This window comes from Procambarus clarkii, chromosome 92 (genome assembly GCF_040958095.1).
Source record: "Procambarus clarkii isolate CNS0578487 chromosome 92, FALCON_Pclarkii_2.0, whole genome shotgun sequence".
Classification (NCBI taxonomy): domain Eukaryota; kingdom Metazoa; phylum Arthropoda; class Malacostraca; order Decapoda; family Cambaridae; genus Procambarus; species Procambarus clarkii.
Genome location: NC_091241.1, coordinates 15,281,901 through 15,309,400, shown reverse-complemented (window position 1 = coordinate 15,309,400; position 27,500 = coordinate 15,281,901). Strand labels below are relative to the sequence as shown.

Here is a 27,500-nt window from a genome sequence, read left to right as displayed (position 1 = left end):
ACATGATGAGTTAGGGGTGACATGATGAGTTAGGGGTGACATGATGAGTTAGGGGTGACATGATGAGTTAGGGGCGACATGACTGAAGTGTACAAGAGGATGACAGGGTAAAACAAGAGGGATAGAAGAAGAATCAAAGAAAATGCTGTTTCCTTGAGTAGGGAGTAGGACTCCCTACTACAGTAGGTAGTACTCCTTGGCTATCTACTATAGTAGGTAGTATAGTACTCTTAGGCTATCCGTCTTAAAAGGATTGTTAGTGACAGTAACAGATTACAAGAGGCACTGTCAGACATGTGGCATCCTTTCGGACGCAGAGGATGCTCAGAAAAGATACTACAGGACGCCGCTCAGAGGACGGTTGGCCACACAGACAGGCAGACCCTACTAAACGGGTACACGAGGACGGAGCAGTAAGGGCAGACTAACTCTTTCCACCTTGTATATTAAGGATTGGATTCAAGTTCTCAGGGATGAACTCGGCGGATTAAGGACTTGGGTAACGAACACCTACAAGGACCACCCAGCCTGGCAGGGTCTCCCAGGCACCGCCAATGTTGGCTTGGAAAAGGAGCCGGTCGGTAGAGGATATTCTCGCTCGGGCGACATTCCCACGTCGCAGGTCCACCTGTGTCGGGCTTGTGGCGCTCCTACGTCAAAATGTCTCCATCACAGCCTCAGGGCAAGCAGTTGATGGCGGCACAACCGTCTCCCATGGTATCTAACAATTTCCCATGGTAACTAACTGGCTCCTATGGTAACTAACCCCTCTCTCGTGGTATCTAACCGTCTCCCATGGTAACTAATTGGCTCCTATAGTATCTAACCGTCTCTCGTGGTATCTAACCGTCTCTCGTGGTATCTAACCGTCTTCCGTGGTATCTAACCGTCTTCCGTGGTATCTAACCGTCTCTCGTGGTATCTAACCGTCTCTCGTGGTATCTAACCGTCTCCCATGGTAACTAACTGGCTCCCATTGTATCTAACCGGTTTCCATGGTAACTAATAAATACAACCAAAACACCAGAGTTGCAGGAGCATCAGGCGAGTCTCCTGTCTGTTTTTATCCCCTAATTATAGTCCCATACGGCACTCAGTGGTGAGCTGAGTATGCACACAAACCACAATAGCGTGATATATCAAATTAACAAATCCACAAGGGCCGTGATGAGGGTTCGAACCTACACTGGGATGATCCCAGATGCGCCTTAGTCGACTATGCCACGACATGGTAAAAGAGTTGCAACCTGGAGTGCTACTGAGTACCTGAGCTTACCGGGGGCCCAGGAGCTGAAGACTGACCCGTGAGGCTGGCTACTCAACGTTATCTTACTCATCGATCCACTTCTTTACCTATCCTGCTTTAAGTAAGCTGTCCTCTCACTTAAAGTCCCAGAATATTAATACTATTGATCACAACGGTAAAATTCCGGAGTTCTTTTGTTTAATAAAGCACCGCAATATTGACGGTTGCCGGGAATAAATGAGCATTAGTCTCAATAGGTCAGGTGGATTATAGTTATGAACGCTAATGGATAGGCAAAAACCCACTTCAAATATGACGCTTACCCAACCCTGCGAACGGACCTGGAAAACATATGGGAGGGGAAATGACGTCAATTCACCGTTGAATCAACGGTATCGAGGACGGGTACTTGAATGAGTACACCAGTGACGTAATACCCCCAGGGAACACACAACGTTTGTTAAATGTTGTGGAGTCTGCCGGCGCCCCAGGTGTTGCCCTTCTCGTGAATATTTTATCACATTATCTCTTATCTCAGCCCGTCCTTCAAAGGTTTCAAAACGACAAGAAAACGGATAATTTAAAGTGGCCTTCTCCTAACCTACCAGAGGACCCAAAACAGAAAACGGGACAGTACGTCACTTTCGCCAGCCGCTTCCACTTTCTAGTACGACAATTTTTTCGCCTTATGTAACGCATACGAGCGAAAAGCGACATTATATGTAGGAAGACAGTTTGCTTATCTACAGCACTCCTATCATATCTGCCCCGAGTGACAACACGCCTCCCTGGCAGCCACCAGCTGGCCAGGCGTGAGAACTGGTCGAGCAGACGCACATGTTCCTCCCACACCACCCTTTGTCCCCACGCCGCCCCCAGGCCACACCGCCACCATGGTGTACACTACCCTGAGGTACAATAACCTTTTGTATGGTGTTACTACCCAGCTGGGGTACACTACCCTGGAGTACACTACCCTGGGGTACACTACCCTGGGGCACACTACCCTGGGGCACACTACCCTGGGGCACACTACCCTGGGGTACACTACCCTGAGGTAAACAACCCTGGGGTACTCTACCCTGGGGTACACAACCCTGGGGTACACTACCCTGAGGTACACAACCCTGGGGCACACTACCCTGGGGCACACTACCCTGGGGTACACTACCCTGGGGTACACAACCCTGGGGTACACAACCCTGGGGTACACTACCCTGAGGTACACAACCCTGGGGCACACTACCCTGGGGCACACTACCCTGGGGTACACTACCCTGGGGCACACTACCCTGGGGTACACTACCCTGGGGCACACTACTCTGGGGTACACTACCCTGGGGCACACTACCCTGGGGTACACTACCCTGGGGTACACTACCCTGGGGCACACTACCCTGGGGTACACTACCCTGGGGCACACTACCCTGGGGTACACTACCCTGGGGCACACTACCCTGGGGTACACTACCCTGGGGTACACTACCCTGAGGTACACTAACCTTTTGTATGGTGTTACTACCCAGCTGGGGTACACTACCCTGGGGCACACTACCCTGGGGTACACTACCCTAGGGTACACTACCCTGGGGCACACTACCCTGGGGTACACTACCCTGGGGTACACTACCCTGGGGTACACTACCCTGGGGCACACTACCCTGGGGTACACTACCCTGGGGCACACTACCCTGGGGTACACTACCCTGGGGCACACTACCCTGGGGTACACTACCCTGGGGTACACTACCCTGAGGTACACTAACCTTTTGTATGGTGTTACTACCCAGCTGGGGTACACTACCCTGGGGCACACTACCCTGGGGTACACTACCCTGGGGTACACTACCCTGGGGTACACTACCCTGGGGCACACTACCCTGGGGTACACTACCCTGGGGTACACTACCCTGGGGTACACTACCCTGGGGCACACTACCCTGGGGTACACTACCCTGGGGTACACTACCCTGAGGTACACTAACCTTTTGTATGGTGTTACTACCCAGCTGGGGTACACTACCCTGGGGCACACTACCCTGGGGCACACTACCCTGGGGCACACTACCCTGGGGTACACTACCCTGGGGCACACTACCCTGGGGTACACTACCCTGGGGCACACAACCCTGGGGTACACTACCCTGGGGCACACTACCCTGGGGCACACTACCCTGGGGTACACTACCCTGGGGTACACTACCCTGGGGCACACTACCCTGGGGCACACTACCCTGGGGCACACTACCCTGGGGCACACTACCCTGGGGTACACTACCCTGGGGCACACTACCCTGGGGCACACTACCCTGGGGCACACTACCCTGGGGCACACTACCCTGGGGCACACTACCCTGGGGTACACTACCCTGGGGCACACTACCCTGGGGCACACTACCCTGGGGCACACTACCCTGGGGCACATATCCCTGGGGCACACAACCCTGGGGTACACAACCCTGGGGTACACTACCCTGGGGCACACTACCCTGGGGCACACTACCCTGGGGTACACTACCCTGGGGTACACTACCCTGGGGCACACTACCCTGGGGCACACTACCCTGGGGCACACTACCCTGGGGCACACTACCCTGGGGTACACTACCCTGGGGCACACTACCCTGGGGTACACTACCCTGGGGCACACTACCCTGGGGCACACTACCCTGGGGTACACTACCCTGGGGTACACTACCCTGGGGTACACTACCCTGGGGTACACTACCCTGGGGCACACTACCCTGGGGCACACTACCCTGGGGTACACAACCCTGGGGTACACTACCCTGGGGCACACTACCCTGGGGCACACTACCCTGGGGTACACTACCCTGGGGCACACTACCCTGAAGCATACTACCCAGGGGCACACAACCCTGGGGTACACAACCCTGGGGTACACAACCCTGGGGTACACTACCCTGGGGCACACTACCCTGGGGCACACTACCCTGGGGCACACTACCCTGGGGCACACTACCCTGGGGTACACTACCCTGGGGTACACTACCCTGGGGTACACTACCCTGAGGTACACTAACCTTTTGTATGGTGTTACTACCCAGCTGGGGTACACTACCCTGGGGCACACTACCCTGGGGTACACTACCCTGGGGTACACTACCCTGGGGCACACTACCCTGGGGCACACTACCCTGGGGTACACTACCCTGGGGCACACTACCCTGGGGCACACTACCCTGAGGCACACTACCCTGGGGCACACTACCCTGGGGCACACAACCCTGGGGCACACTACCCTGGGGTACACAACCCTAGGGTACACAACCCTGGGGTACACAACCCTGGGGCACACTACCATGGGGCACACTACCCAGGGGCACACTACCCTGGGGCACACTACCCTGGGGTACACTACCCAGGGGCACACTACCCTGGGGCACACTACCCTGGGGTACACTACCCTGGGGTACACTACCCTGGGGCACACTACCCTGGGGCACACTACCTTGGGGCACACTACCCAGGGGCACACTACCCTGGGGCACACTACCCTGGGGTACACTACCCAGGGGCACACTACCCTGAGGTACACTACCCTGGGGCACACTACCCTGGGGTACACAACCCTGGGGCACACTAACCTGGGGCACACTACCCAGGGGCACACTACCCAGGGGTACACAACCCTGGGTACACAATCCTGGGGTACACAACCCTGGGGCACACTACCCTGGGGCACACTACCCTGGGGTACACAACCCTGGGGCACACAACCCTGGGGTACACAACCCTGGGGTACACTACCCTGGGGCACACTACCCTGGGGCACACTACCCTGGGGTACACTACCCTGGGGCACACTACCCTGGGGTACACAACCCTGGGGCACACTACCCTGGGGTACACTACCCTGGGGCACACTACCCTGGGGCACACTACCCTGGGGTACACTACCCTGGGGCACACTACCCTGGGGCACACTACCCTGGGGCACACTACCCTGGGGCACACTACCCTGGGGCACACTACCCTGGGGCACACTACCCTGGGGCACACTACCCAGGGGTACACTACCCTGGGGCACACTACCCTGGGGCACACTACCCTGGGGCACACTACCCTGGGGCACACTACCCTGGGGCACACTACCCTGGGGCACACTACCCTGGGGCACACTACCCAGGGGCACACTACACAGGGGCACACTACACAGGGGAACACTACCCTGGGGTACACTACCCAGGGGCACACTACCCAGGGGCACACTACCCTGGGGTACACTACCCTGGGGCACACTACCCTGGGGCACACTACCCTGGGGCACACTACCCTGGGGTACACTACCCTGGGGCACACTACCCTGGGGCACACTACCCTGGGGCAAACTACCCAGGGGTACACTACCCAGGGGCACACTACCCAGGGGCACACTACCCAGGGGCACACTACCCAGGGGCACACTACCCTGGGGTACACAACCCTGGGGCACACAACCCTGGGGTACACAACCCTGGGGTACACAACCCTGGGGTACACAACCCTGGGGCACACTACCCTGGGGCACACTACCCTGGGGTACACTACCCAGGGGTACACTACCCAGGGGCACACTACCCAGGGGCACACTACCCTGGGGTACACAACCCTGGGGTACACAACCCTGGGGTACACTACCCAGGGGTACACTACCCAGGGGCACACTACCCAGGGGCACACTACCCTGGGGTACACTACCCTGGGGTACACAACCCTGGGGTACACAACCCTGTGGTACACTACCCTGGGGCACACAACCCTGGGGCACACTACCCTGGGGTACACTACCCTGGGGTACACTACCCTGGGGCACACTACCCTGGGGCACACTACCCTGGGGCACACTACCCTGGGGCACACTACCCTGGGGCACACTACCCTGGGGCACACTACCCTGGGGCACACTACCCTGGGGCACACTACCCAGGGGTACACTACCCAGGGGCACACTACCCAGGGGCACACTACCCTGGGGCACACTACCCTGGGGTACACTACCCAGGGGCACACTACCCTGAGGTACACTACCCTGGGGCACACTACCCTGGGGTACACAACCCTGGGGCACACTACCCTGGGGCACACTACCCAGGGGCACACTACCCAGGGGTACACAACCCTGGGGTACACAACCCTGGGGCACACTACCCTGGGGTACACAACCCTGGGGCACACTACCCTGGGGCACACTACCCTGGGGTACACAACCCTGGGGCACACAACCCTGGGGTACACAACCCTGGGGTACACTACCCTGGGGCACACTACCCTGGGGCACACTACCCTGGGGTACAATACCCTGGGGCACACTACCCTGGGGTACACAACCCTGGGGCACACTACCCTGGGGTACACTACCCTGGGGCACACTACCCTGGGGCACACTACCCTGGGGTAAACTACCCTGGGGCACACTACCCTGGGGCACACTACCCTGGGGCACACTACCCTGGGGTACACTACCCTGGGGCACACTACCCTGGGGCACACTACCCTGGGGCACACTACCCAGGGGTACACTACCCTGGGGTACACTACCCTGGGGCACACTACCCTGGGGCACACTACCCTGGGGCACACTACCCTGGGGCACACTACCCTGGGGCACACTACCCTGGGGTACACTACCCTGGGGCACACTACCCTGGGGCACACTACCCTGGGGCACACTACCCTGGGGTACACTACCCTGGGGTACACTACCCTGGGGTACACTACCCTGGGGTACACTACCCTGGGGCACACTACCCTGGGGCACACTACCCTGGGGTGCACAACCCTGGGGTACACTACCCTGGGGCACACTACCCTGGGGCACACTACCCTGGGGTACACTACCCTGGGGTACACTACCCTGGGGCACACTACCCTGGGGCATACTACCCAGGGGCACACTACCCTGGGGTACACAACCCTGGGGTACACAACCCTGGGGTACACAACCCTGGGGTACACTACCCTGGGGCACACTACCCTGGGCCACACTACCCTGGGGCACACTACCCTGGGGCACACTACCCTGGGGTACACTACCCTGGGGTACACTACCCTGGGGTACACTACCCTGAGGTACACTAACCTTTTGTATGGTGTTACTACCCAGCTGGGGTACACTACCCTGGGGCACACTACCCTGGGGTACACTACCCTGGGGTACACTACCCTGGAGCACACTACCCTGGGGCACACTACCCTGGGGTACACTACCCAGGGGCACACTACCCTGGGGCACACTACCCTGAGGCACACTACCCTGGGGCACACTACCCTGGGGCACACAACCCTGGGGCACACTACCCTGGGGTACACAACCCTAGGGTACACAACCCTGGGGTACACAACCCTGGGGCACACTACCATGGGGCACACTACCCAGGGGCACACTACCCTGGGACACACTACCCAGGGGCACACTACCCTGGGGCACACTACCCTGGGGTACACTACCCTGGGGCACACTACCCTGGGGCACACTACCTTGGGGCACACTACCCAGGGGCACACTACCCTGGGGCACACTACCCTGGGGTACACTACCCAGGGGCACACTACCCTGAGGTACACTACCCTGGGGCACTCTACCCTGGGGTACACAACCCTGGGGCACACTACCCTGGGGCACACTACCCAGGGACACACTACCCAGGGGTACACAACCCTGGGGTACACAACCCTGGGGCACACTACCCTGGGGCACACAACCCTGGGGCACACTACCCTGGGGCACACTACCCTGGGGTACACAACCCTGGGGCACACAACCCTGGGGTACACAACCCTGGGGTACACTACCCTGGGGCACACTACCCTGGGGCACACTACCCTGGGGTACACTACCCTATGGCACACTACCCTGGGGTACACAACCCTGGGGCACACTACCCTGGGGTACACTACCCTGGGGCACACTAACCTGGGGCACACTACCCTGGGGTACACTACCCTGGGGCACACTACCCTGGGGCACACTACCCTGGGGCACACTACCCTGGGGTACACTACCCTGGGGCACACTACCCTGGTGCACACTACCCTGGGGCACACTACCCTGGGGCACACTACCCAGGGGTACACTACCCTGGGGCACACTACCCTGGGGCACACTACCCTGGGGCACACTACCCTGGGGCACACTACCCAGGGGTACACTACCCAGGGGCACACTACCCAGGGGCACACTACCCTGGGGCACACTACCCAGGGGCACACTACCCAGGGGCACACTACCCTGGTGTACACTACCCTGGGGCACACTACCCTGGGGCACACTACCCTGGGGTACACTACCCTGGGGCACACTACCCTGGGGCACACTACCCTGGGGTACACTACCCAGGGGTACACTACCCAGGGGTACACTACCCAGGGGCACACTACCCAGGGGCACACTACCCAGGGGCACACTACCCAGGGGCACACTACCCAGGGGCACACTACCCTGGGGTACACAACCCTGGGGCACACAACCCTGGGGTACACAACCCTGGGGTACACAACCCTGGGGTACACAACCCTGGGGCACACTACCCTGGGGCACACTACCCAGGGGTACACTACCCAGGGGCACACTACCCAGGGGCACACTACCCTGGGGTACACTACCCTGGGGTACACAACCCTGGGGTACACAACCCTGGGGTACACTACCCTGGGGCACACAACCCTGGGGCACACTACCCTGGGGTACACTACCCTGGGGTACACTACCCTGGGGCACACTACACTGGGGCACACTACCCTGGGGCACACTACCCTGGGGTACACTACCCTGGGGCACACTACCCTGGGGCACACTACCCTGGGGTACACTACCCTGGGGTACACTACCCTGGGGCACACTACCCTGGGGCACACTACCCTGGGGCACACTACCCTGGGGCACACTACCCTGGGGCACACTACCCTGGGGCACACTACCCTGGGGCACACTACCCTGGGGCACACTACCCAGGGGTACACTACCCAGGGGCACACTACCCAGGGGCACACTACCCTGGGGCACACTACCCTGGGGTACACTACCCAGGGGCACACTACCCTGAGGTACACTACCCTGGGGCACACTACCCTGGGGTACACAACCCTGGGGCACACTACCCTGGGGCACACTACCCAGGGGCACACTACCCAGGGGTACACAACCCTGGGGTACACAACCCTGGGGCACACTACCCTGGGGTACACAACCCTGGGGCACACTACCCTGGGGCACACTACCCTGGGGTACACAACCCTGGGGCACACAACCCTGGGGTACACAACCCTGGGGTACACTACCCTGGGGCACACTACCCTGGGGCACACTACCCTGGGGTACAATACCCTGGGGCACACTACCCTGGGGTACACAACCCTGGGGCACACTACCCTGGGGTACACTACCCTGGGGCACACTACCCTGGGGCACACTACCCTGGGGTAAACTACCCTGGGGCACACTACCCTGGGGCACACTACCCTGGGGCACACTACCCTGGGGTACACTACCCTGGGGCACACTACCCTGGGGCACACTACCCTGGGGCACACTACCCAGGGGTACACTACCCTGGGGTACACTACCCTGGGGCACACTACCCTGGGGCACACTACCCTGGGGCACACTACCCTGGGGCACACTACCCTGGGGCACACTACCCTGGGGTACACTACCCTGGGGCACACTACCCTGGGGCACACTACCCTGGGGCACACTACCCTGGGGTACACTACCCTGGGGTACACTACCCTGGGGTACACTACCCTGGGGTACACTACCCTGGGGCACACTACCCTGGGGCACACTACCCTGGGGTGCACAACCCTGGGGTACACTACCCTGGGGCACACTACCCTGGGGCACACTACCCTGGGGTACACTACCCTGGGGTACACTACCCTGGGGCACACTACCCTGGGGCATACTACCCAGGGGCACACTACCCTGGGGTACACAACCCTGGGGTACACAACCCTGGGGTACACAACCCTGGGGTACACTACCCTGGGGCACACTACCCTGGGGCACACTACCCTGGGGCACACTACCCTGGGGCACACTACCCTGGGGTACACTACCCTGGGGTACACTACCCTGGGGTACACTACCCTGAGGTACACTAACCTTTTGTATGGTGTTACTACCCAGCTGGGGTACACTACCCTGGGGCACACTACCCTGGGGTACACTACCCTGGGGTACACTACCCTGGAGCACACTACCCTGGGGCACACTACCCTGGGGTACACTACCCAGGGGCACACTACCCTGGGGCACACTACCCTGAGGCACACTACCCTGGGGCACACTACCCTGGGGCACACAACCCTGGGGCACACTACCCTGGGGTACACAACCCTAGGGTACACAACCCTGGGGTACACAACCCTGGGGCACACTACCATGGGGCACACTACCCAGGGGCACACTACCCTGGGACACACTACCCAGGGGCACACTACCCTGGGGCACACTACCCTGGGGTACACTACCCTGGGGCACACTACCCTGGGGCACACTACCTTGGGGCACACTACCCAGGGGCACACTACCCTGGGGCACACTACCCTGGGGTACACTACCCAGGGGCACACTACCCTGAGGTACACTACCCTGGGGCACTCTACCCTGGGGTACACAACCCTGGGGCACACTACCCTGGGGCACACTACCCAGGGACACACTACCCAGGGGTACACAACCCTGGGGTACACAACCCTGGGGCACACTACCCTGGGGCACACAACCCTGGGGCACACTACCCTGGGGCACACTACCCTGGGGTACACAACCCTGGGGCACACAACCCTGGGGTACACAACCCTGGGGTACACTACCCTGGGGCACACTACCCTGGGGCACACTACCCTGGGGTACACTACCCTATGGCACACTACCCTGGGGTACACAACCCTGGGGCACACTACCCTGGGGTACACTACCCTGGGGCACACTAACCTGGGGCACACTACCCTGGGGTACACTACCCTGGGGCACACTACCCTGGGGCACACTACCCTGGGGCACACTACCCTGGGGTACACTACCCTGGGGCACACTACCCTGGTGCACACTACCCTGGGGCACACTACCCTGGGGCACACTACCCAGGGGTACACTACCCTGGGGCACACTACCCTGGGGCACACTACCCTGGGGCACACTACCCTGGGGCACACTACCCAGGGGTACACTACCCAGGGGCACACTACCCAGGGGCACACTACCCTGGGGCACACTACCCAGGGGCACACTACCCAGGGGCACACTACCCTGGTGTACACTACCCTGGGGCACACTACCCTGGGGCACACTACCCTGGGGTACACTACCCTGGGGCACACTACCCTGGGGCACACTACCCTGGGGTACACTACCCAGGGGTACACTACCCAGGGGTACACTACCCAGGGGCACACTACCCAGGGGCACACTACCCAGGGGCACACTACCCAGGGGCACACTACCCAGGGGCACACTACCCTGGGGTACACAACCCTGGGGCACACAACCCTGGGGTACACAACCCTGGGGTACACAACCCTGGGGTACACAACCCTGGGGCACACTACCCTGGGGCACACTACCCAGGGGTACACTACCCAGGGGCACACTACCCAGGGGCACACTACCCTGGGGTACACTACCCTGGGGTACACAACCCTGGGGTACACAACCCTGGGGTACACTACCCTGGGGCACACAACCCTGGGGCACACTACCCTGGGGTACACTACCCTGGGGTACACTACCCTGGGGCACACTACACTGGGGCACACTACCCTGGGGCACACTACCCTGGGGTACACTACCCTGGGGCACACTACCCTGGGGCACACTACCCTGGGGCACACTACCCTGGGGCACACTACCCAGGGGTACACTACCCAGGGGCACACTACCCAGGGGCACACTACCCTGGGGCACACTACCCTGGGGTACACAACCCTGGGGCACACAACCCTGGGGCACCCTACCCTGGGGTACACTACCCTGGGGTATACTACCCTGGGGCACACTACCCTGGGGCACACTACCCTGGGGTACACTACCCTGGGGCACACTACCCTGGGGCACACTACCCTGGGGTACACTACCCTGGGGCACACTACCCTGGGGCACACTACCCAGGGGCACACTACCCTGGGGCACACTACCCTGGGGCACACTACCCTGGGGCACACTACCCAGGGGTACACTACCCAGGGGCACACTACCCAGGGGCACACTACCCAGGGGCACACTACCCAGGGGCACACTACCCTGGGGTACACAACCCTGGGGCACACAACCCTGGGGCACACAACCCTGGGGTACACAACCCTGGGGTACACAACCCTGGGGTACACAACCCTGGGGCACACTACCCTGGGGTACACTACCCTGGGGCACACTACCCTGGGGCACACTACCCTGGGGTACACAACCCTGGGGCACACAACCCTGGGGCACACTACCCTGGGGCACACTACCCTGGGGTATACTACCCTGGCGCACACTACCCTGGGGCACACTACCCTGGGGTACACTACCCTGGGGCACACTACCCTGGGGCACACTACCCTGGGGTACACTACCCTGGGGCAAACTACCCTGGGGCACACTACCCAGGGGTACACTACCCAGGGGCACACTACCCTGGGGCACACTACCCTGGGGCACACTACCCTGGGGCACACTACCTAGGGGTACACTACCCAGGGGCACACTACCCAGGGGCACACTACCCAGGGGCACACTACCCTGGGGTACACAACCCTGGGGCACACAACCCTGGGGCACACAACCCTGGGGTACACAACCCTGGGGTACACAACCCTGGGGTACACAACCCTGGGGCACACTACCCTGGGGTACACTACCCTGGGGCACACTACCCTGGGGCACACTACCCTGGGGTACACTACCCAGGGGTACACTACCCTGGGGCACACTACCCTGGGGCACACTACCCAGGGGCACACTACCCTGGGGCACACTACCTGGGGTACACAACCCTGGGGTACACAACCCTGGGGTACACTACCCTGTGGTACACTACCCAGGGGCACACTACCCTGGGGCACACTACCCTGGGGTACACAACCCTGGGGTACACAACCCTGGGGAACACTACCCTGGGGCACACTACCCTGGGGTACACTACCCTGGGGTACACTACCCTGGGGTACACAACCCTGGGGTTCACTACCCTGGGGCACACTACCCAGGGGCACACTACCCTGGGGCACACTACCCTGGGGTACACAACCCTGGGGTACACAACCCTGGGGTACACAACCCTGGGGTACACAACCCTGGGGTACACTACCCTGGGGCACACTACCCTGGGGTACACTACCCTGGGGTACACAACCCTGGGGCACACAACCCTGGGGCACACAACCCTGGGGCACACTACCCTGGGGCACACAACCCTGGGGCACACTACCCTGGGGTACACTACCCTGGGGTACACTACCCTGGGGCACACTACCCTGGGGCACACTACCCTGGGGCACACTACCCTGGGGCACACTACCCTGGGGTACACTACCCTGGGGCACACTACCCTGGGGCACACTACCCTGGGGTACACTACCCTGGGGCACACTACCCTGGGGCACACTACCCTGGGGCACACTACCCTGGGGTACACTACCCTGGGGCACACTACCCAGGGGCACACTACCCAGGGGCACACTACCCAGGGGTACACTACCCAGGGGCACACTACCCAGGGGCACACTACCCAGGGGCACACTACCCAGGGGCACACTACCCTGGGGTACACAACCCTGGGGTACACAACCCTGGGGTACACAACCCTGGGGCACACTACCCTGGGGCACACTACCCTGGGGCACACTACCCTGGGGTACACTACCCTGGGGTACACAACCCTGGGGTACACAACCCAGGGGTACACAACCCAGGGGTACACAACCCTGGGGTACACAACCCTGGGGTACACAACCCTGGGGTACACAACCCTGGGGCACACTACCCAGGGGTACACTACCCTGGGGCACACAACCCTGGGGCACACTACCCTGGGGTACACAACCCTGGGGTACACAACCCTGGGGTACACAACCCTGGGGCACACTACCCTGGGGCACACTACCCTGGGGTACACTACCCTGGGGTACACTACCCTGGGGTACACTACCCTGGGGTACACAACCCTGGGGCACACTACCCTGGGGCACACTACCCTGGGGTACACTACCCTGGGGTACACAACCCTGGGGTACACAACCCTGGGGTACACAACCCTGGGGTACTCTACCTTGGGGCACACTACCCTGGGGTACACAACCCTGGGGTACACTACCCTGGGGTACACAACCCTGGGGTACACAACCCTGGGGTACACTACCCTGGGGCACACTACCCTGGGGTACACAACCCTGGGGTACACAACCCTGGGGTACACAACCCTGGGGTACACAACCCTGGGGTACACTACCCTGGGGTACACTACCCTGGGGTACACTACCCTGGGGTACACAACCCTGGGGTACACAACCCTGGGGTACACTACCCTGGGGCACACTACCCTGGGGTACACTACCCTGGGGCACACTACCCTGGGGCACACTACCCTGGGGTACACTACCCTGGGGTACACAACCCTGGGGTACACTACCTTGGGGTACACAACCCTGGGGTACACAACCCTGGGGTACACTACCCTGGGGTACACTACCCTGGGGCACACTACCCTGGGGTACACAACCCTGGGGTACACAACCCTGGGGTACACTACCCTGGGGCACACTACCCTGGGGTACACTACCCAGGGGTACACTACCCTGGGGCACACTACCCTGGGGCACACTACCCAGGGGCACACTACCCAGGGGCACACTACCCTGGGGCACACTACCCTGGGGTACACAACCCTGGGGTACACAACCCTGGGGTACACAACCCTGGGGTACACAACCCTGGGGTACACTACCCTGGGGCACACTACCCTGGGGTACACTACCCTGGGGTACACAACCCTGGGGCACACAACCCTGGGGCACACAACCCTGGGGCACACTACCCTGGGGCACACAACCCTGGGGCACACTACCCTGGGGTACACTACCCTGGGGTACACTACCCTGGGGCACACTACCCTGGGGCACACTACCCTGGGGCACACTACCCTGGGGCACACTACCCTGGGGTACACTACCCTGGGGCACACTACCCTGGGGCACACTACCCTGGGGTACACTACCCTGGGGCACACTACCCTGGGGCACACTACCCTGGGGCACACTACCCTGGGGTACACTACCCTGGGGCACACTACCCAGGGGCACACTACCCAGGGGCACACTACCCAGGGGTACACTACCCAGGGGCACACTACCCAGGGGCACACTACCCAGGGGCACACTACCCTGGGGTACACAACCCTGGGGTACACAACCCTGGGGTACACAACCCTGGGGCACACTACCCTGGGGCACACTACCCTGGGGCACACTACCCTGGGGCACACTACCCTGGGGTACACAACCCTGGGGTACACAACCCAGGGGTACACAACCCAGGGGTACACAACCCTGGGGTACACAACCCTGGGGTACACAACCCTGGGGTACACAACCCTGGGGCACACTACCCAGGGGTACACTACCCTGGGGCACACAACCCTGGGGCACACTACCCTGGGGTACACAACCCTGGGGTACACAACCCTGGGGTACACAACCCTGGGGCACACTACCCTGGGGCACACTACCCTGGGGTACACTACCCTGGGGTACACAACCCTGGGGTACACAACCCTGGGGCACACTACCCTGGGGCACACTACCCTGGGGCACACTACCCAGGGGTACACTACCCTGGGGCACACTACCCTGGGGCACACTACCCAGGGGCACACTACCCTGGGGCACACTACCCTGGGGCACACTACCCTGGGGTACACAACCCTGGGGTACACTACCCTGGGGTACACAACCCTGGGGCACACTACCCTGGGGTACACTACCCTGGGGCACACTACCCTGGGGAACACTACCCTGGGGCACACTACCCTGGGGTACACTACCCTGGGGTACACTACCCTGGGGTACACAACCCTGGGGTACACTACCCTGGGGCACACTACCCTGGGGCACACTACCCTGGGGTACACTACCCTGGGGTACACAACCCTGGGGCACACTACCCTGGGGCACACTACCCTGGGGCACACAACCCTGGGGTACACAACCCTGGGGTACACAACTCTGGGGTACACTACCCTGGGGTACACAACCCTGGGGTACACAACCCTGGGGCACACTACCCTGGGGCACACTACCCAGGGGTACACAACCCTGGGGCACACAACCCTGGGGCACACTACCCTGGGGCACACAACCCTGGGGTACACAACCCTGGGGTACACAACCCTGGGGTACACAACCCTGGGGCACACTACCCTGGGGCACACAACCCTGGGGTACACAACCCTGGGGCACACAACCCTGGGGTACACAACCCTGGGGCACACAACCCTGGGGTACACAACCCTGGGGCACACTACCCTCGGGTACACAACCCTGGGGCACACTACCCTGGGGTACACAACCCTGGGGTACACAACCCTGGGGTACACAACCCTGGGGTACACTACCCTGGGGCACACTACCCTGGGGTACACTACCCAGGGGCACACAACCCTGGGGTACACAACCCTGGGGTACACTACCCTGGGGTACACAACCCTGGGGTACACAACCCGGGGGTACACAACCCTGGGGTACACAACCCTGGGGCACACTACCCTGGGGTACACAACCCAGGGGTACACTACCCTGGGGCACACTACCCTGGGGTACACTACCCTGGGGTACACTACCCTGGGGTACACAACCCTGGGGCACACTACCCTGGGGTACACTACCCTGGGGTACACAACCCTGGGGTACACTACCCAGGTGGTACACTACCCTGGGGCACACAACCCTGGGGCACACAACCCTGGGGTACACAACCCTGGGGCACACTACCCTGGGGCACACTACCCTGGGGCACACTACCCTGGGGCACACTACCCAGGGGTACACTACCCAGGGGCACACTACCCAGGGGTACACTACCCTGGGGCACACTACCCAGGGGTACACTACCCAGGGGCACACTACCCAGGGGCACACTACCCAGGGGCACACTACCCAGGGGCACACTACCCAGGGGCACACTACCCAGGGGCACACTACCCTGGGGTACACAACCCTGGGGCACACAACCCTGGGGTACACAACCCTGGGGTACACTACCCTGGGGTACACAACCCTGGGGTACACAACCCTGGGGTACACAACCCTGGGGCACACTACCCTGGGGCACACTACCCTGGGGCACACTACCCTGGGGCACACTACCCAGGGGTACACTACCCAGGGGCACACTACCCAGGGGCACACTACCCAGGGGCACACTACCCAGGGGCACACTACCCTGGGGCACACTACCCTGGGGCACATATCCCTGGGGCACACTACCCTGGGGCACACTACCCTGGGGTACACAACCCTGGGGCACACTACCCTGGGGTACACAACCCTGGGGTACACTACCCTGGGGCACACAACCCTGGGGTACACTTCCCGGGGGAACATTCTCACAAACCAACAAACACTTGTAATGTTTATTGCAATTATAAAACTTACCAAATAACGGCAACAGGTCTGGTTCAGTGTGTGTGCTGGTTACTGTAAGATAACACCTTCCACGTTTGTAATTCCCATGTATTAGTTATCGCATCGAGCAGATGTTTACACCAAAACTTGTTCTCAATTGTCGTCATGATGGAGAAATCGGTTATCATCAACTGAGCGCTACTTCATTCCCAATGGTCCAAGTGCTTGGGGGCATCGTTCCTACGCCCCGGCCTCCTTTCCCGGCTCGAATTCTGGCCAACGAAAGTTATCTTAGTCAGGCAGCAGACCTCAGACAGTGCTCACTAACCATGCCTCAAGACGGCATCTAATGGCATTCAATACACAACACAACTTCTTATCTTTAATGCGCTAAGTTAGGAGGTGATGGTCAGAAGTTTACAAACAGAATTTAAATCAGAGGCATTATACGGAACAACTTATTCAAATCCTTCACAATTTGGGATGGATTGAACAAGTGCAAAACAAATTTATATTCGTAGACATAAATTGAAGGTCGCTTTATGATAGTTATGAATATAATATTCTTTTAGGGTTAATGGCTGGCGCTCTCGATAGGTTAGGTGCATGAGGCTACAGAATCTATGAACGCTGATTTAAACATCAATTGTGGGTCTTAAATAAAAATTAAGTAGACTGTAGAGGGGATATTGGCACGTACGTGGCAGCTGCTATTTATATTCAACCAAAATCATTTATTTATTATGTGCCTCTGTTAGCTTTTCCACTACCACTCTAAGGATTGGTATAAGGGGGATAACAATTAATTACAATTGCAGTATTCAGTCACGTACGTGACAACTTTGTGCTGGTAATCCCCTTGTATTATTCTCTCTAAAAGCATAACTTCCATGCTTTTAGCATAAAGCATTACTTCATGCTTTTAGCATAAAGCATAACTTTCATTCCTTTAGCATAGAGCATAACTTTCATGCTTTTAGCATAGAGCATAAAAGGTATGGTCTTTTACATCAATATAGTTTGCAATTCATCTCCATCTTCCCTTAATTTGCTATAAATGTTAATAGGCTGCAGTAATGGTCTATATTTAAACAGCAAGTACCGCTTAGGCCCACATGTTAACTATAAAATGTATATGTAAGATAAACTCCAACAATTTTAGTACAGCCTTTTCCTACCACCCCTAATTATTTATTTGTTATATGATTATTAATTTAATTAATTACACCGTGTTACAGTATAACAAACTATAATTATACCATAAACAATTTTACACAGCTTCAGTACTAATTTGAATAATACCTTGAGGTTACCTTGAGGTGCTTCCGGGGCTTAGCGTCCCCGCGGCCCGGTCGTCGACCAGGCCTCCTGGTTGCCGGACTGATCAACCTAGGCTGTTGGACGCGGCTGCTCGCAGCCTGACGTATGATGTTAATATGTTAAAGATTGGCAATATTTCTTGTAACTTACACACTACAGACAATTCTCAAGTACTTTTTTAAGTTACGTTTAAGATTTACATAATACGCTATTTGTTAGTAGCTTCGTAGTTACTTACCATTTACACATCAAACTTATTAAAAAAAATTTACTTTCCACAAATATTTAACAAATTAAATAAATTCATTAAAATTCCACCAGTGTGTTATGACGTCAGCACGTCAGGTACAACTGCGCCCGACACCTGCTGATGTCTGTCTCTTGCGCACTGACATACACTGAGTCGGCTTTGGTATATATAAATATTACAAGGTAGGACGCTGGAACTCACTTGTCATTTGTTATCACCTGTAGAGTACTCTACAGGTGAATCACCTGTAGAGTACTCTATGCACTCCCAGTCGCTCTCTTCCAGGTCCCGCGGTCTCTGGCCGCCATCTTGAAGAGATGTGCATGCGCACACTGGCTCTATAATGGCCGTGTTGCAGACTTCCTCATGAATACAATTTACCCATTGACTTTGTTCAGCTTATCGACGTAACCTTCTTGGCACAGATTATAAGTGTTCCAGATCATCATACACGGATAATAAGTGTTCCAGATCATCATACACGCGCTATAAGTGTTCCAGATCATCATACACGCACTATAAGTGTTCTAGATCATCATACACGGACTATAAGTGTTCCAGATCATCATACACGCACTATAAGTGTTCTAGATCATCATACACGCACTATAAGTGTTCTAGATCATCATACACGGACTATAAGTGTTCCAGATCATCATACACGGACTATAAGTGTTCCAGATCATCATACACGGATTATAAGTGTTCCAGATCATCATACACGCACTATAAGTGTTCTAGATCATCATACACGCACTATAAGTGTTCCAGATCATCATACACGCACTATAAGTGTTCTAGATCATCATACACGGACTATAAGTGTTCTAGATCATCATACACGCACTATAAGTGTTCTAGATCATCATACACGCACTATAAGTGTTCTAGATCATCATACACGCACTATAAGTGTTCTAGATCATCATACACGCACTATAAGTGTTCTAGATCATCATACACGCACTATAAGTGTTCTAGATCATCATACACGGACTATAAGTGTTCCAGATCATCATACACGCACTATAAGTGTTCTAGATCATCATACACGGATTATAAGTGTTCCAGATCATCATACACGGATTATAAGTGTTCCAGATCATCATACACGGACTATAAGTGTTCCAGATCATCATACACGCACTATAAGTGTTCTAGATCATCATACACGGACTATAAGTGTTCCAGATCATCATACACGGACTATAAGTGTTCTAGATCATCATACACGCACTATAAGTGTTCCAGATCATCATACACGGACTATAAGTGTTCTAGATCATCATACACGCACTATAAGTGTTCTAGATCATCATACACGCACTATAAGTGTTCTAGATCATCATACACGCACTATAAGTGTTCTAGATCATCATACACGCACTATAAGTGTTCTAGATCATCATACACGCACTATAAGTGTTCCAGATCATCATACACGGACTATAAGTGTTCCAGATCATCATACACGCACTATAAGTGTTCTAGATCATCATACACGCACTATAAGTGTTCTAGATCATCATACACGCACTATAAGTGTTCTAGATCATCATACACGCACTATAAGTGTTCCAGATCATCATACACGCACTATAAGTGTTCCAGATCATCATACACGGACTATAAGTGTTCCAGATCATCATACACGGACTATAAGTGTTCCAGATCATCATACACGCGCTATAAGTGTTCCAGATCATACACGCACTATAAGTGTTCTAGATCATCATACACGGACTATAAGTGTTCCAGATCATCATACACGCGCTACAAGGGTGTCAGATCATCATACACGCACTACAAGGGTGTCAGGTCATCATACACGCGCTACAAGGGTGTCAGATCATCATACACGCACTACAAGGGTGTCAGATCATCATACACGCACTACAAGGGTGTCAGATCATCATACACGCACTACAAGGGTGTCAGATCATCATACACGCACTACAAGGGTGTCAGATCATCATACACGCACTACAAGGGTGTCAGATCATCATACACGCGCTACAAGGGTGTCAGGTCATCATACACGCGCTACAAGGGTGTCAGATCATCATACACGCACTACAAGGGTGTCAGATCATCATACACGCACTACAAGGGTGTCAGATCATCATACACGCGCTACAAGGGTGTCAGATCATCATACACGCGCTACAAGGGTGTCAGATCATCATACACGCACTACAAGGGTGTCAGGTCATCATACACGCACTATAAGTTTTCCACATCATCATACACGCACTATAAGTGTTCCACATCATCATACACGCACTATAAGTGTTCCAGATCATCATACACGCACTATAAGTGTTCCACATCATCATACACGCACTATAAGTGTTCCAGATCATCATACACGCACTATAAGTGTTCCACATCATCATACACGCACTATAAGTGTTCCAGATCATCATACACGCACTATAAGTGTTCCACATCATCATACACGCACTATAAGTGTTCCACATCATCATACACGCACTATAAGTGTTCCACATCATCATACACGCACTATAAATGTTCCACATCATCATACACGCACTATAAGTGTTCCAGATCCCTCCTACAGTTCACAACCTCTGCATCATGGCACACTATGTACTATGCAGCCAGGCCATCAAAACGATAGAGATAATCCAGCCCGTTCTCCCGAGCACTCCCAACGTCACTCTTCCCAAAGGTAGAGTGAATATTCACTCTCTATACTTGCCATGAGAGTGACAACAACACGGCAACACGAAGGTGCCATCACTGCTCAAAACGTCACGCCCACAACACCTGATTATTGTACTGCTACGGGCTCACCATAGCCCGTGCTACTTGGAACTTTGTGTTCCAAGTAGCTGAATCTAAAACTGTAGCAACAGTCCCGATTCAGTTCACAGTTCTGACCAGCCCTATGGTCTTGGATTTCATTGGCACATCCACCGACCACATCCCTACATCTCCAGTATCAGCTGTTGATACTGATAATGGCTCAAAAGAGCCTCCACTTACGGGCTCACCATAGCCTGTGCTACGTGGAAATTTTGTTCCCGTAGCAGAGTCTAAAACAACAACATACCGTCCCATTACTTGAGAATGAACCATGCAGGCTCGAAACGTTATGTAAATTTAAAATTAGTGAAATACATTATACAGTAAATTAAACTTTTAGTTTACTACGAACAAAGATGACATTTGGAGAAATCCTCTTTCAATTAAACCAAGATGCAAGAGCTCTAGTCAGAGGGATACAAGCCTAAACACGGAAATAATCAACACAGAATATGTAGTCATATTCAATGATTATATATATATATATATATATATATATATATATATATATATATATATATATATATATATATATATATATATATGCGAACAAGCCTGAATGGTCCCCAGGACTATATGCGAATGAAAACTCACACCCCAGAAGTGACTCGAACCCATACTCCCAGGAGCAACGCAACTGGTAACTACAGGGCGCCTTAATCCACTTGACCATCACGTGTGCCCCAAAGAATGAGGTGATTTGGTGAAATGCTATGCCCAAGATTACCATCCGAGTTGCCGTCGGGGAAGTGGCTCAAATAGCCTTGGCTATCACTTCCTTTTGACGGCCGTGATGGTCAAGTGGATTAAGGCGCCCTGTAGTTACCAGTTGCGTTGCTCCTGGGAGTATGGGTTCGAGTCACTTCTGGGGTGTGAGTTTTCATATATATATATATATATATATATATATCGGCTACCTAACCCAACCTAACCTATAAAGATAGGTTAGGTTAGGTTAGGTAGGGTTGGTTAGGTTCGGTCATATATCTACGTTAATTTTAACTCCAATAAAAGAAAATTGACCTCATGCATAATGAAATGGGAAGCTTTATCATTTCATAAGAAAAAAATTAGAGAAAATATATTAATTCAGGAAAACTTGGCTTATTAGGCAAATCAGGCCCTGCGTAGTAGGCTGAGAAGTGCGTTCTGGCTACTAGGTACGACATATATATATACATATATATATATATATATATATATATACATATATATATATATATATATATATATATATATATATATATATATATATATATATATATGTATATATATATGTCGTACCTAGTAGCCAGAACGCACTTCTCAGCCTACTACGCAGGGCCTGATTTGCCTAATAAGCCAAGTTTTCCTGAATTAATATATTTTCTCTAATTTTTTTCTTATGAAATGATAAAGCTTCCCATTTCATTATGCATGAGGTCAATTTTCTTTTATTGGAGTTAAAATTAACGTAGATATATGACCGAACCTAACCAACCCTACCTAACCTAACCTAACCTATCTTTATAGGTTAGGTTGGGTTAGGTAGCCGAAAAAGTTAGGTTAGGTTAGGTAGGTTAGGTAGTCGAAAAAACATTAATTCATGAAAACTTGGCTTATTAGGCAAATCGAGCCATACATAGTTGGCTGAGAAGTGCGTTCTGGCTATTAGGTACGATATATATATATATATATATATATATATATATATATATATATATATATATATATATTAGTAATTTCGGAGTATTTATACACTCCAAAGACCACCACCTCCCAAGAGCACTAGAGCAAGTGAGGGGTCATTTTTACGTTTTTTCATCAAGTCCCTGTTAATATGGGAGAACACTGTGTCTATGCTTAAGGCACAACTCTCCTAAACAGTATATATATATTATATATATATATTATATATATATATATATGTGTGTGTGTGTGTATATCACGAAAATAAACACGTGATTAAGAATGTGACAATGTCAGACCACGGAGGAAAATGAAACAGGAATTTCCTTAAGTACTTTCGTATATTAAATACATCTTCAGAAGGAATGAATGGAAAGGAAAGTACTTAAGGAAATTCCTGTTTAATTTTCCTCCGTGGTCTGACATTGTCGTATATATATATATATATATATATATATATATATATATATATATATATATATATATATATATATATATATATATGTAGGGAGTCGTGGTGTAGGGAGTAGAGGTGGAGGGAGTTAGGGAGTGGTGGTGGAGGGAGCAGGGAGTGGTGGTGAAGGGAGCAGGGAGTGGTGGTGGAGGGAGCAGGGAGTGAGAGTGGAGGGAGTAGCAGTGGTGTTGGAAGTAGGGAGTGGAGGAAGGGTGCAGGTGAGAATAAGTGAGGGCGGAGTGGAGTAACAGCGTACCTAGCTGTGGCACCAGGTACGCCACCTGGCTGTGGCACCAGGTACGCCACCTGGCTGTGGCACCAGGTACGCCACCTGGCTGTGGCACCAGGTGCGCCACCTGGCTGTGGCACCAGGTACGCCACCTGGCTGTGGCACCAGGTACGCCACCTGGCTGTGGCACCAGGTACACCACCTAGCTGTGGCACCAGGTACACAACCTGGCTGTGGCACCAGGTACACAACCTGGCTGTGGCACCAGGTACACCACCTGGCTGTGGCACCAGGTACACAACCTGGCTGTGGCACCAGGTACACAACCTGGCTGTGGCACCAGGTACACAACCTGGCTGTGGCACCAGGTACACAACCTGGCTGTGGCACCAGGTACACAACCTGGCTGTGGCACCAGGTACACCACCTGGCTGTGGCACCAGGTACACCACCTGGCTGTGGCACCAGGTACGCCACCTGGCTGTGGCACCAGGTACACCACCTGGCTGTGGCACCAGGTACACCACCTGGCTGTGGCACCAGGTACACCACCTGGCTGTGGCACCAGGTACACCACCTGGCTGTGGCACCAGGTACACCACCTGGCTGTGGCACCAGGTACACCACCTGGCTGTGGCACCAGGTACACCACCTGGCTGTGGCACCAGGTACACCACCTGGCTGTGGCACCAGGTACACCACCTGGCTGTGGCACCAGGTACACAACCTGGCTGTGGCACCAGGTACACAACCTGGCTGTGGCACCAGGTACACCACCTGGCTGTGGCACCAGGTACACCACCTAGCTGTGGCACCAGGTACACAACCTGGCTGTGGCACCAGGTACACAACCTGGCTGTGGCACCAGGTACACAACCTGGCTGTGGCACCAGGTACACAACCTGGCTGTGGCACCAGGTACACAACCTGGCTGTGGCACCAGGTACACCACCTGGCTGTGGCACCAGGTACACCACCTGGCTGTGGCACCAGGTACGCCACCTGGCTGTGGCACCAGGTACGCCACCTGGCTGTGGCACCAGGTACACCACCTGGCTGTGGCACCAGGTACACCACCTGGCTGTGGCACCAGGTACACCACCTGGCTGTGGCACCATGTACACCACCTGGCTGTGGCACCAGGTACACCACCTGGCTGTGGCACCAGGTACACCACCTGGCTGTGGCACCAGGTACACCACCTGGCTGTGGCACCAGGTACGCCACCTGGCTGTGGCACCAGGTACGCCACCTGGCTGTGGCACCAGGTACACCACCTGGCTGTGGCACCAGGTACACCACCTGGCTGTGGCACCAGGTACGCCACCTGGCTGTGACACCAGGTACACAACCTGGCTGTGGCACCAGGTACACCACCTGGCTGTGGCACCAGGTACACCACCTGGCTGTGGCACCAGGTACGCCACCTGGCTGTGGCACCAGGTACGCCACCTGGCTGTGGCACCAGGTACGCCACCTGGCTGTGGCACCAGGTACACCACCTGGCTGTGGCACCAGGTACACCACCTGGCTGTGGCACCAGGTACACCACCTGGCTGTGGCACCAGGTACACCACCTGGCTGTGGCACCAGGTACGCCACCTGGCTGTGGCACCAGGTACACCACCTGGCTGTGGCACCAGGTACACCACCTGGCTGTGGCACCAGGTACACCACCTGGCTGTGGCACCAGGTACACCACCTGGCTGTGGAACCAGGTACACCACCTGGCTGTGGCACCAGGTACACCACCTGGCTGTGGCACCAGGTACACCACCTGGCTGTGGCACCAGGTACACCACCTGGCTGTGGCACCAGGTACACCACCTGGCTGTGGCACCAGGTACGCCACCTGGCTGTGGCACCAGGTACACCACCTGGCTGTGGCACCAGGTACACTACCTGGCTGTGGCACCAGGTACACCACCTGGCTGTGGCACCAGGTACACAACCTGGCTGTGGCACCAGGTACACCACCTGGCTGTGGCACCAGGTACACCACCTGGCTGTGGCACCAGGTACACCACCTGGCTGTGGCACCAGGTACACCACCTGGCTGTGGCACCAGGTACACAACCTGGCTGTGGCACCAGGTACACAACCTGGCTGTGGCACCAGGTACACCACCTGGCTGTGGCACCAGGTACACCACCTGGCTGTGGCACCAGGTACACCACCTGGCTGTGGCACCAGGTACGCCACCTGGCTGTGGCACCAGGTACACAACCTGGCTGTGGCACCAGGTACGCCACCTGGCTGTGGCACCAGGTACACAACCTGGCTGTGGCACCAGGTACACAACCTGGCTGTGGCACCAGGTACACCACCTGGCTGTGGCACCAGGTACACCACCTGGCTGTGGCACCAGGTACGCCACCTGGCTGTGGCACCAGGTACGCCACTGATGCCACAGCCAGGCACCGTAATGAACACGCCGTAAACCTTAAGATAAGTCAAGCCGCGGGAATGGGTACTCAAAATACTGAATGTGGAGAAGTGGTGATGAGTGGGGGGGGACTGTGACGTTAGTGCAGAGAAAGGTCTCCAAAGTGGGACAAAAAGAGGCCAGGGGCCAGATTCACGAAAGCACTTACGAACCAGTACATCTTTTCTCAATCTTTAGCGGCTTTGTTTCCAATTATTAAACAGTTAATGAGCTCCGAAGCGCCAGGAGGCTATTTATAACAATACCAACAGTTGATTGGGAAGTTTTCATACTTGTAAACTGTTCAATAAATGTAAACAAAGCAGTCAAAGATTGAGGAAAGATGCACACGTTCGTAAGTGCTTGCGTAAGTGCTTTCGTGAATTTGGCCCCAGGGCCTTTGATACCACATTTCAAGAATATGTATTTCTTTGAAAAATATGGCGATAAAATCATCTGTAATTAACGTTCTGTTTA

The 27,500-nt window shown here is 55.5% G+C and overlaps 1 long non-coding RNA gene across 1 annotated transcript in view; it reads right to left on the bottom strand.

Moving 5' to 3' along the window:
* LOC138359600 (uncharacterized) overlaps positions 1–27,500 on the bottom strand; it is a 31,712-nt gene that overhangs the window by 4,000 nt on the left and 212 nt on the right. Inside the window, exon 2 of the long non-coding RNA XR_011225971.1 lies at positions 17,879–18,120. This is a non-coding gene — a long non-coding RNA (uncharacterized lncRNA). The remainder of the gene's footprint in view (positions 1–17,878; positions 18,121–27,500) is intronic.